The sequence below is a fragment of the Thalassophryne amazonica genome, chromosome 1 (assembly GCF_902500255.1).
Source record: "Thalassophryne amazonica chromosome 1, fThaAma1.1, whole genome shotgun sequence".
Lineage (NCBI taxonomy): Eukaryota > Metazoa > Chordata > Actinopteri > Batrachoidiformes > Batrachoididae > Thalassophryne > Thalassophryne amazonica.
In genome coordinates, this window is record NC_047103.1 from 12,830,917 (window position 1) to 12,844,447 (window position 13,531).

Consider the following 13,531-nt stretch of genomic DNA (forward strand, 5'->3'; position numbering starts at 1 on the left):
CCCCCGCGATCCTTAATTTGACTAAGCGGTAGAAGATGAATGAATGTATGAATTCTGTAACATGTGAAAAAATGTTTTCCTGAATCACTTTCTTTTAACATTCTTGCATTGTGACATCACAAACATCTGACTTGGATAACAACTCAGATCATAACTCTCTGTACTTGTTTGCCATTTCTCATTGTTTATTAATCATTATTTTAATCTGAATCAGAACAGATCCCAGTGCCAGATTTCACAAAGAGAACAAACAGCTCAATAAAAAACAAATTGATCAACATGATTTTTTTTTAACCTTTTAATTATTTGTGCAGAATGTCTGATTGATTATTATTGATTTCGTCATTCCTGCGATTTTTATTTAATTTTGTTTTTATTACCAACATCGTTTGTACCCATTTCTGATCTGGCTTTCAACTGTACGTATGGCAAACAAAGTGTTTCCATGATTATAATTTTAAACGTTTGCTTTTATGAGGGTTAGTTTTTGTGTGAGGTGCATGTATGATCACAACCTTTGGTTGCACCAGAATGGCATCATTACCTGGAGCGCTGAAAAAATTCTTCTGTGTTGGCAGGCTGCATGCATGTGCAGCTTTTCTTTTCTTTTTTGAGTGATTCTTTTACCTGCAGGCCTTGGTTCTGTGTGCATGTTTGTGTCCACATGTACATTTGTGTGTGTGTGTGTACGGACATGTGTTTCCCATGAAGGCCCATGCAGGATAAATTAATTCTCAGAAGTTGTGTGGCGGGGGCTCTGCTTCTCTTTGAAATTGGGCATACTGCTCCCTGTAATCAATAAGTCAAGCCATCTCGGCTGCATGTAGCAACCCTCCCGGCGCATAGATGAAGAAGTCCAATTTACTCATCATAAATTCTGATTCCCACAATAAATATGAGAGGAGGTCCCATGGTATTAGAATATCTGGAATCTCATGGGTGTTTGAAATGCCGACCGGGCCTCGCCTCGGTTACCTTGTTGGTTAAAATATGTGTTTTGTGTTGAATAATAATGATCTGGGCTCATGGTGGAATATTCATTCTCAAAATCCAAGAAAAGATAGATATGTATTTATTGGCCTGGGAAAAAGGGAAAAAATATTTATCTCAAACATCTAATCCACAATATAGTTACTATTCAGTGCACATGCAGGGATTTTTTTTTCTTACCATTTCACAAAACCTCTCTTTTTTCTAATCAGCCTCGACAGGCACCTCCAGAAAAGCGGTGACGTGTGCAGAAGAAGGCATGTAACGTCTGAGGCACGCTAATCTAACAGACAAGTGCTGTCTCTCCAGTTTAAAGCCTCTCCGCTCAGTAGTCCCAACCCCATGACAGTGACCTGAGAAGGAAAAGTGCGGCAAATGGGAGGTCACCTACAGAGTGCGGGGGATGCCATCTGAACCGGCAGCTTGAACAAAGACTGGAATTACAGTTTGAGGCAAGTCCAGCATTTAGACACCATGTTATACTTATAGCTCATTTCAGCGATCTTTGGTGTCGTTGCTCACCATAAAATATGAAACACTGCTCTAAATGTGGTGTACCCCAAAGCTCAGGTTTTGGCCCTCAATTGTTGTTTCTCTGCATACAGCTTGTCTTAACCATTTAAATGTAGTTAAGGTATATAATTTAACAGATCCCCAAACATGATACAGATAATGCTTCACGGCATATTTATAGTAGTAACGTTTATAGCAGCACTACTCAAGATGCCACAGTAAGGTTATACTGAACCAGTAATATTAGAATAAAAAGTTGATGCCATATTTTTTGTGAGCTGCATGGATGAGACAATGCGTGTGCATCCGCCCTTTTCAGGTTTCAAATCCTGCAAAACCTCAGAGAGTTCACCGCGCTGCGAGATCTCAAAATTATAGTGGCACAGAAGAAAATCCTTTTTACGACTTAAATCATGAAAAGAAAAATCCAGTGGGATTAAAGCTTTATATTAACATAAAAGTTCAATGGGGCATGTGTTTCCAGTTGCACCACTTTACTTTGGAATAATCACATTCCGCATACAGTCTGACTTTTTCCAAACACTTTGAAGTCTTAAAAGTCAAAATGTTTCATTGTTTGTCTATGAGCAGATTAGTTCTGAGACATATGAGGTTTTTCACTGTTCCTGTTGCACATGTATACTTATATTTATCATTCCTGTGTGATTTAGTCGTGGCATCCCCACCACCAGGCCTTCTCCATCCATCCTCTTTTGACCACGACTTCCTGCTATCCTGAGCCGCTCAGCTGATACACGACATTTAAAAGACTCCCAGGAGCCACGACGCATGCTGACTAGATAACTACGGCAGCGTCTGCACCCTCACAACAAAACGCCAAATCCTGTCATGGACAAATGTGAGTAGCCCCCATTGGAATCTACCAGGAGAGCAATGCCAAAATTAACCCCTTAACGCCCGAATTTATATAGCTGTATATAAAAAAATGTTTGTGTGTGTTTTTGCCTTTACGATTATTAATTTCACTTTTGCACAAAAACTAGATAGTAATATTGGGTATTCTGGTAATGACTTTATGTTATAATGTTATAATAATAATGATGGTATGTTGCAAATTTGCGACAACAGGCATACAGGTCAATTTGGTAAGTTGCATATTTGAGTCAAAGATTGTAGCATATATGCGACGATGGGCGTTAAGGGGTTAAACAAACTCTTGCTTCAGCCGATGAGAAAACACAAGAGATGTTGAGAAGGCAAGGGCAAGAAGACTTCACCAAGAAGCAAACGAAGAGAAAGTAGCATTCCGTGCTAGTCAATATAGCTGTCTTCATTTGTAAGGTGGTGTTAAGAGCACTAATTCCCGACTTGTTACTTACATCTGAGAGCAGAGAGCAGTGCCGGTGGTAATCCATAAGTCTGGCACTAAGTGGTTCATCAGCGAGTGCCTGAGATCGAATGTCACCAATTAAGACACCTAAATGCTCGGCTAATTGTGCTCAGAGTGTAATGCTCTGTGTCTCACACGATCACACATGATTAGAGACATCACACAGCCGAGGTAATCTTGACAACATGAGAGGCGCTGTATGTATCAGAGAGAACACAAGAATTGATTGGTAAAACAATTTGCCCACATCGTTAACAATTACAATTAAGCACGTCAAGGCTTCAGTGGCCAATGCTGCTGATGGAAGTTTGGAGTGGCCGAGTGTGTAAAGATAAGAGAACATTATCGAAACAGCAGCGTGTTGGGAAATTGGACAAAAAGGGAGCAACTACAGTGAATGACACACTTTTAAATGTGTGCCAAACTGAACACATTTAAAAGACACTAAAATTCTACCTATGCACAGATTTAAATAACAAAAAAAAAATCACAAAAATATTTAATAACGCTCAGTCCAGCAATGCTGGGTAATGAAGAAATAAGTCCTGGATCCATTCTTGGATCCACAGCTGCAAAAAAATGTAACTGATTTCTTCCCAGCTCTCAGCCCACCTTTCCACAAAGTTTCATGAAAATTGATTAGTATGTTTTCTAGTAATCCTGGGGACAATCAAACCAATCAGCCAACCAACGGACATATGGGCCCCTTCACACATAGTGCGAATACGTACAACTCAGGGCAACTCACAGCGGTAGAGCTCGTATGAGTACAACATGAAACATTGCACTGACAGGCAGGCGTGCATGATGCCGGTGAGACAGTTCGTCATGTTAATAGTGCGAATGGCCACACATTTTCTAAGTGCCATGCGATCTGTGTTAGATATTCGTGTGTCTCACCTGGAATTTGGCCGACACCTGCCGTGAGAGGGTTCAATGGGCTCACACAGCGCACACTCTGTCTTTCAGCCGCTGGTGTGTGCAAATAGTTGTACCTACAGGTGTACAAGGCAGCTACGATTTTACACGTTTTGCACATGATTCCTGCTTAATGCGCACTTTATGCGCAAATCTACCAAATTTGCACTATGTGTGAAAGAGCCCTAAGTATTCGGGCTGCAACAGTACACCTCCCTTATGGTTCTGTTAGTAATCATAGTTGCCTTTGAGATCGAGCGATGCCTGGGAAGAGCTTTTGGATTCACTGGACAGGGGTGTTTGCTGATGCTGATGTTGTTTCAAGAGAATGGCGGTCCAGGTCTTAAAAGTCCTGGTGCTACCTGTCTTACTGTACAGTTGTGAGACTTAAACACCAACCAGATATGTAAGGTGACAACTGGATGCCTTGGTACCAGGTCTTTTTGGAGGATCTCTAGGCATCTCTAGAATGGCTTTGTGTCAAACGAGTGGTTACTTTGAGAAATTTAGATGAAGTGTCACATTGTGAAGGAACGTCAGATACAACACTTTGGCTATGTGGCACATTTCTTTGGTGCTTGATCCAGCACGTAGGGGCATCAGTGTTGAGGACTCCAGGGGCTGGAAAAGGCCAGGAGATGACCATGTTTTCACCCGGCTGCGGCAGGTAGATGGCTACTTAGGAGTGGTGTGGATGGACCAGTGATCTCCCTGGGTGGTTGCCATTAAGGATGCAGGATGGTTCCTGTATATTTTTCCCTCACACATAAAAAAATAGACTTCTACAAAGTTAAAAAGACAGAACACCATCATTAGAGATGTTCAACAACTGGCTTGAGGATCCACCAGTATTATCGTGCCTTGAGACCCATCTTTTCATGGTCTTGGCCTTGGACCGCCTCGAGAAAGTTTAAGGTATTTCAAGGCAGAATTTTGCCATTTTTAAATACGGTTTAGTGACCTAAACATGTACAGTACAAAGTACTACTTTTACTGGAAACAACTTTCTTACACATTTTAGAGTAAGTCCATGTTCTTTGGATGAAATATTTTAATTTTTCCGCTTTATTTGTGATGTGTCCATAGTATTGGCCTTAAAGGGGTCAAAGCAGTAATATATGTATGACTGACAGACTTTATCAAGATCAGTTTTTCATCAAAGGAGGGGAGTTTCCTTTCAGTGTGCCAATGAAAGTAAAATGTGATCTGAAATGTATTTCCAGATCCTTGTGAAACCAATATTTTATGGATTCTTCATCTTCAGAAGACCGATTCTTCCACCAAGCTTCGTGGAGATCAGGTGAAAACATTTACTCTGCTAAAAATCACACAAACCGACTTGTAATATTTTAATGTAGAAAATTATTTTGTCTCACATTTATATTTCAGTGCAGCCCAAGTCTGTAACATCGATTTTAACCCTAAAGCTGACTGTGAAAGATTCTGTCACTTCTCGACCACACTGAACGAAGCGAAGATCTGCTGCAGATCTTCGCTGAAGAATGAGAACAGATAGTATCTGGTCCGGGCCTCTCCCCGTGTTCGCCCACAGGTCTGACAACCGGAGAGAATTGTGAGTCTTTAAAGGGATGATACCCATCGGAATGTTGATGGCGCTAAATATTTCAGAGGCGGGATCATCACATGGCAAAAAGAGAACCGGGTGGATTTTCCCAAAAGCATTCGTGGTGAAAAAATCTGCTAAGCAGGACACTTTCACTTTCTCATTTGTCATACTGAATGCACACACCTGCAAATGTTTGGCTTTTACACATTTTGATTAGTTTTTTTTTTTTTTTTATGGCATCAATTTTTAAGACATGCATCACAACTCTGAAGGACTCCTAGGCTTCTGTGGACGTATACTGTACATACTCATATACAGCTTCATAGTGCAAGAACACAGATCAAATCCAGGCTTGATTCTCCAAGCTGCTTTTGACCAAACTGCAGCTGAAATTTCAAAGCTCTTAAACTGGTGATGCAACAGATAAGGGTTCTATCACCTTCTGTGTTATTGTTGGTGGTGGCTTCCCTCGCTTGTCCTTCTTGCACAGTCTAGACGAGACAGCACCATAATGTTTGTACTTCTTGATGAAGTCCAAGACATATTCAGTGAGTTGGAAACCTGGCTGAAAAACCAAAGTGGATGTAAAAGTCACATTTTTTTTGGTGCTGCATTAAAGGTTTGCTTGGGAGCTGACTAGCTGTGCAGGTCTCTTTCTTTTTTTTCTTTTTTACAAATGTAAGAGTGACCTAAAAAGTTTTTCTCTCACTGATGATTTTTAAAAATTAAGTATGCCATACACTGTTTTTATGTTTCATAAGAAATATATATTGGTGGCCCATTTTGGATGCCATCTTGATTTTAAAACTTGCCAATTAAATTATTTGGGCAAAAACATATTTGTGACTTAAAATATTTTTTCTCATTGAATATTTGTGAAAATTAAGTATACTTACTTTTCAAAAATATTCAAATTTTATCATTCAATTATTATTAATATTCAAAATATCATTATTTTTACATGAAACATTAAACCAGCATATGCCGTATTATTTTGGTGGCCATTTTGGATGCCATCTTGAGGTTAAAACTTTGGCACAAATGTAATTAGTGTAACACAAAACATTCCTCTTGCAGAATATTTTAAATGAATTAAGTCCTTTACATATCATTTTAGGGTACTAAAATTTCTACGTATCAACCCGGGCTCTGTGTTCTCAGGGTGCAGGACTACTTTGTGTCCCTAGGGTGAAGAAAAAGTCTGCGAGTCATAGAGATTTGTCTTATCGTGCCCCTGTTCTGTGGAATGATCTCCCTGCGTCAGATTCTGTAGAGACGTTCAAGACCAGACTTAAGATGCACTTATTTTCCCTTTTGTATGGCTAGCAAACTGGCATAGTATGTTACTATGCTTTTTACTCTTTTAAATTCATTTTATTAGGAAATGGAGTGTTCCACAGCCTCAATTTGATCTAAATTCTGGGTCTTTTAGTGAAGCTTAGGGCTAGTGGCTGGTGATCACCTTAGTATTTCCTCTTTTTCTTGTTACTTAATGCTGACAATTACTGTATTTGTTGTCTTTCTGATGCCTGATTCTGTTTTTTTTTCTCTCTGTTGAGGTGCCGCTCCATCCAGAGATGGGTGTGGTGTCTGTTCCTGTGGCCCTCCTGTCCTGTGCACTGGCAACATTTCCTGTATATTCGTTTTGTGAATTGTTTTGTAAATTGCATTTGTAGCATGGCCCACACAGAGGGTCGCCCCTTTGAGCCTGGTCTGCTTGAGGTTTCTTCCTCAAATCATCAGAGGGAGTTTTTCCTTACCACTGTCACTTGTGTGCTTGCTCTGGGGGTTGGTAAGGTTAGACCTTACTTGTGTGAAGCACCTTGGGGCAACTTTGTTGTGATTTAGCGCTATATAAATGAAATTACATTTTTTTAAAAAAAAGGGTGCTGTAATGAAATAAATGGCAGCCAATAGGCACCATTATAAATATTTGACTTTAGGCCAAGTTTGTTTTTTGGGAACATTTTCATTATGTTTTGGGTCATCAAAGACATTGATTCCCAAACACTGGGTCGCGACCCACAGGTGGGTTGCAGGATATTTCATTTGGTTGGTTCTGTCATGGTTTCTATGATAATTCTGCCTGCAGCATGGAGGAATCTGGCTGGAGTTTAAAGTGACTTTCACAACCTGGAACAGTACCATAGACACGTTTCAAGTTGCAGTTGCTCATGACAGTATACGCCAAAATTGCCATTTCACCCACAAGACAACACTGGTGTCAAGTTAAGCCATAAGCATCGTCACCTATTGTTGACCAGTAAAGACCAAAGAAATGATCAAAATTCAATAAAAAATGTGGATATATGAAAGAGGTTAATAAAAATCAGACACACACATATAATATTAATTGTAATATTAATAATAATGCCTATTGTGGATCACAATGGTTTGTCATTTTTGAAGAGTGTGTTCCTCGAAAAAAGTTTGGGAAAAACTGATCAAAGGAATCTAAAACAGTTGAGTAGGTTTAGGTTTACACCGTTTTCCAGCTGCTTTGGAAATGATGTAACATATATCTATTGACCTCAAATCTCAAATCCACGTTATGGTCCTTTAATGTCGAGCACAAATCTAGAAATACGGTCTGAGAAAAACACACTTGAAGGATTTAAAAGTCAAAATCGTTATTTTATTTGAAGCCGCTTATCTATCGTTTATGTGGAAAAAGATCTCATGACATTCAGGTTTGGGAAAAGAAGCTGAAATCCGTTAAAGAGTAATAAACACAGGTAACTCATATTCCTTGTGTCTCTTTTACAGCATTTGTCATGATGAAATATCAGCCGCCATTACACATATGGTAAATCCAGTTAACGTAGCTGTATGACATAAGTGGTTCTTTTTAAAGAATGACAGAAAAGTCATGGGAGCTGTTAAAAAAAACAGAGGGAATGCCCCAGCAGTCCGTATAAACATCTGGCAACCACTGCATGACTTTTATTTCAGCCAAAGCGACTGCTAGCCTTGAGAAAGCTGCAGAGAGAGAGAGAGAGAGAGAGAGAGAGAGAGAGAGAGAGAGAGAGAAAAGCTGAAAGTTCAGTGAAGAAAAAAAAGAGGAAGCAGAAAGATGGGACGGGGTCTAAAATTAAGAGAATTATTGCATGCTCCCAGATGTGTGCAGGGAGGATGACCCAGGGAAAGTCAAAGTTGTCCCCCATCAATCATTGCCATATGCTGCTGGAGAAATGGATCCTGCAGGACACTTCATATTCGTCTTTCTGATTAGTTCATTTCAAGGATGGAGACGGGGGGGGTAGTTGGAGCTTTGCGAAAATGGACGGTGTAACCTAAGAACAGAGACGGTTCAATGTCAAAATTAAGGCCCCGCTATTAAGAACTTCTGGGATCTTTTGTTTTTTTTGGTCCTTGCTCACCACCTTCTCCCCTCCCCGCGCGCCCCATCTTTTCTTTGCAGAGAGGTTGGTGTCACGGCGTGATGGAGCGAAGGCAGCGTGTTCCTACCTCTGATCAAAGGAGAGAGAGAGAGAGAGAGAGAGAGAGAGAGAGAGAGAGAGAGAGGGAGAGAGAGAGAGAGAGAGGGGAAAGCGTTTCTAATGACTGGCAGTCGCTCTCCGTTCTTAATCCATCTCTCTTCTTCCATCTTTCCCCTCTCGCTTTGACTCGCCTTCTCTCTCAGGGCATTGGTAATTATCGGTGAGGTCTTAGTGACTGCAAATGAAATTACCATTTAAGAGAGCGGGAGAAAGAGACATCCCCTTTGCCATAGGAGAGGGCTTAAGTGAGGCGGCTAAGGTTTCAGCTATTGATTTTTAAACTGCTACATCAGAGAGTGTAATGCTTTCATAATTTCAAATAAACTGTCTCGTTACCAAGTACTAATGAGAGAAAGAGTGCGAGCAGCCCAAACAAAGTAAGAGAACAACGGCGGCGGAATATTAAGCATTGACGTGCGTACGTGGAAATTAAGCTAATAGACAAACGTCAACGTGTGAGTAAAAAGTTCAGAAAACTTCTGAACTTTGAAGCTAAAGTCTAATTAAAGTGATACAGCACTGATAAAAAGTCCTCAACCTCTCAGGTGTTTACAGTTTTGTTTTGTGGTATCAAGCAATCATAATAGTAATTCCAATTATTTAAAAAAAAAAAATGCTTTAAGGGAGAAATTAGGGATTTTTCAACCTGGACAATTATTTATTTTTTTTTAATTTGTCCAGTATTGATTTAGAACAAAGACACTGTCACAGAGGAAATCGCTTCTTGTTGCCACTTAACAGGTGAAAACGTCATGAGAAGTGTCTAGCAGCATGGAGACAATACCTATGACGTAAATGTGTGCATGTTTACTTCATTAAATGTAATAAATAAATCAAAGGACCAATTCTAAAAGTTAACTGCTTACCTTACCGTCCTGCGTTTGCAGCAACGCCAGTCTTTGCTGAGTCATTAGAAGTCAATTTTCGATGAGACGCTCCTTCCTGTAAGCAGAGGAAAAAGCCTCACATAGACAGCGGTCTTGTAATAATAATACTGATAAGAATAATATAGCCTTATTATCATTATTCACACACATATATACATACATAAATGAAATTTAACCATTTAACCCATCCTGATTACAGTTAGACACAATCCAACCACTAGGAGCAGTGGGCAGCCACAGTCCGGCGCCCGGGGACCAACTCCAGATGTGTACACGCTGCCTTGGTCAGGGGCAGAGAAAGGAGCAGACCCTAAATGGTGACACAGTGGAGTGTCAGATAGCACAAACTTTCCCTTTTCATTTACTTTTGCTAATGCTCACATATCTCCTGGCTGTGGCAGTTACTTGGCTACTTTGTGGAGGTGGGAATGGACCTGTTGTGTGCCACCCAAGACCCGGACTGGTTCCGTAGTGTAGCTGATCCCAAAAAGTAATGGTTTCCTTCCATGGTTGCGCCAGTATTTTCAGCAAATGTGAGAAAATTGGTTGATTAATAAAGTGTCTCGCACTGTTTTAAAAAATGTTTTCTGGCTCAAACATAAAGCTGCCTGTTTTAGTTTAGACACAAGTTCAAAAAATTCACTATATTTTCTAATTAAGATGAAAATGAATAATAATAATTCATGAACAAATAAATCACAAAGCTTTTTTAAAATTTCCCTCATTTCTGTTCCAACTGAAAACAACTTATTTAATACTAATTAATGAATTAGTAAGTAATATTACAAACAGTTGTTAATGCTCATTCTATTATGGGTTGTTTTTTGCATATAATGCCCCCCCCCCCCCCCCCCCCAAAAAAAAAGAAAAAAAGTTTGATTGCCGGTTTCGTTGTAGAATAGGTGACTGGTTTTGGTGCAAATCATACATGGCATAAATGTGTGATGTAGAGATTTTAAAAGGCAATTACAAGTAATAAGTGTTTTTCTACTTACAGAATAAACAGATTATGAAGAAGAATTTAGAAAGCAAGATGGAATTTTGGATGTTGCTGTATAAACCTCTCTCTCTCTCTCTCTCTCTCTACAGACCGCAGACCGTTGGAGGCAGCTTAGAAATCTCTTACATCTGAAGAGCCATAATTCACAGAATTTGGGCCTGACAGCCATGACAGGCACAGTGGCGGCCAGCAACAACTGTCTCCTGTGTTAGCAGAGTGTACGAAGGAGCGAATGAGAGTGAGAGACAAAGAGTGACAATGTGCTGCCTGTGTTTACTGCAGGCACGCAGAACTGCACCCCAAAACACTTTGTGCCACCTTAACAAGAATTTAGACTGTTTTTAGACACATTCATTATAAATGTTTATCATACACATTACTGGTGTGTGACATCCTCTAAATAATCTAAAAAAAAAAAAAAAATTCAATTTACATCCTTGTTTTTTTTAATGCAATTTTTGTTTTTATATTTTTAAATTATACAGTTCATTTTATTTACTTTCCCAAAAGGAAGGTCAGCTTTGAGGTCAGAGTGGAGCTGGATAGTCCGGAGGCAGCTGTGAGGAAGCGGATAATGGACCAGATCAGTTCCATCCTGGATAACTCCTCCCATCCGCGCCGTGATAAACTGTGGCAGATGGGCAGCACCTTTAACAACACACTCCTGGCTGAATTACACGTCTGTGCCACATTCCGCTGGCAGACACGTCACAGAGGCAAACGTTCGCCAGTGTGAGCGTTCACATCCACTGTTGGCTCGTGTGAGTTCTAGTTACCACGCCAACCAGATTTAATGCAATGTCCAAAGGTATCAAGCAGCTCTCCGGCGTTTGAAGACACTGTTTCTTCAAAATTCTTTAATTCTGGTACTACCATGAAAAAATGTATGCTTAAAGAATACATTTACTACATTATCACAGTAATCATCACAGAATATATTCAAACATTTAAATTCATCTGCTTGTACCTGCAACCTTTTTTAAATGTAACTTTTTACTTCAGTGATGTTCACAGGACACTTTAGAATAATTAACTAAATACACTGCATGATGATAAAGTTCAATAAGACATTACATTGGGAATGTCATATTAAGATAGAAATTCCATTGCAGCTTGATGTGACGACAGTCATCATCAATAATGGCACCGCCTCTTTTCCCACATTACACAGCATTGATTTGCAAAGCCTTTGTTGCTACATGTGTCGAATCAGATTTGAATCAGATTCACTGCTGAGGTGTATTACCACATGTGCCCCACTACAGAGACATCTTGAGTCCAACCCCATCGCTCAAAATTAACCATGTGTCTGCGGCAGCCAGGTGAAATGTAGACATGACCTTGACATTTTACAGTTGCTAGTGTCCTCAACACTGAGGCGCCTGTGTGCTGGATCATGCCCAGGAAAACACACCACATGGCCAAAATATTCTGGGTGATGGTCACAATGCAAGCAGTAATCCTCATTTAACTCTTGTTTGAAGACACAGAGTACATAAGACATCTTGTGGTTGGTTTTGGTCATTAGTTGGTGTGCAGGTCTCACAACCATGCAGTAAGACAGGAAGCACCAAGACCCTAAAGACTTAGGTGTTTGTCCTCCTGCAAAAGTATGGGCATCAGCAAATACCTGTTGCTAGTGACTCCAGAAGATTTTCAGAGGCAGCTCTTGTTCTCTGACATGAACATCACTGCTAAAGGTGCACTGACACGTGCATGTCTTTGATGCACGCACTTGCACGCCCTGTGTCATGCAGGTGAGTAAACTCATCTTTAACAGGTGTAGACTGAACGTGAGAGGGGCACCGTTGCGTGCAATTGCGCAAAGAGAATTTTGAAATGTTCAAAAAGTCCTTCACGCATAAATGTCGTGCTACATGGCACGATCTGCTCCCCAACACGACATGCAGCTCGTCAAGTGGAGTAAAGAAGTGAACAGAGCGAGTGATTGTGTCAGCAGATCGCATCAGCGCACAGCTCATCTGAAGGATTATAAGAAGATGTTAAATCTATCAAAAACAATATTTTAAAGCAAGAAGGAAAGAACATGCAGCTGTTTTACCAAACCATGACAATGTAAACATGATAAATAATTACCCTTTTAGACAGCTCCAAATACTTTCTCCAGCTCATTCAACACACGTGCGAATGGTGCTGCTGGAGCGGTCCTCTGTGATTCAGGAAGCAATTAGAGCCATTTTCAACAGACAACTTGCAGAGAAAATGATTAATCTGCTACGAAATAATTATTTTATATACGCAGTGTCCAGCACAGAGCACGTGGCAGGCGGTGGAACAAAGCACGGCATCCAGCTGCGAACACAGTGGGTGGAATCATCATGACAACATGCGTGCAAGTGTGTGAATCAAAGTCATGCACGTGTCAGTGCACCTTAAGATTAGTGAACGTCTCTACAACAGTCTCACACAGATACATTTCTGATGGCAGACACCAGGAAATCATTAAAAAACTTGATCATAATCTAGATTGAAGACAATCGCAAATCCAGACATTCCAGTGTCTCGCTCAGCTTCTCAAGTGCTGGAATCAGGGTATCCACTGACACCACAAAGACTACAGCATTGTCCCCAAATTCAAGGTCAGCAGACCTTTCCTCACCAAGAAGACACCTAAGGTGCCAATTTCCACAACTCTATCCGATACCAAGTCCATGCAACCACTGAACAATGTTGAAGCCAGAACACATCCCAGTAGAACATCAGGCCCCACAGCCACAGATTCTGTCCCACATCCACACACTACCTATGCATAGTCCAATTAAAATACAAAGTGTGGGAATCCCA

The 13,531-nt window shown here is 40.4% G+C and overlaps 1 long non-coding RNA gene across 2 annotated transcripts in view; it reads left to right on the forward strand.

The window, feature by feature from the left end:
* The window catches only part of LOC117504703, a 94,243-nt gene extending 82,801 nt beyond the window's left edge, over positions 1-11,442 (forward strand). The window contains exons 2-4 of one of the 2 annotated variants that reach the window (XR_004558898.1): positions 5,325-5,460; positions 10,816-10,978; positions 11,237-11,442. This is a non-coding gene — a long non-coding RNA (uncharacterized LOC117504703). Of the gene's footprint in view, positions 1-5,235; positions 5,461-10,815; positions 10,979-11,236 lie in introns of those variants that run through there. The other variant, XR_004558889.1, reaches the window with a different exon arrangement.
* Positions 11,443-13,531: the final 2,089 nt, after the last annotated feature.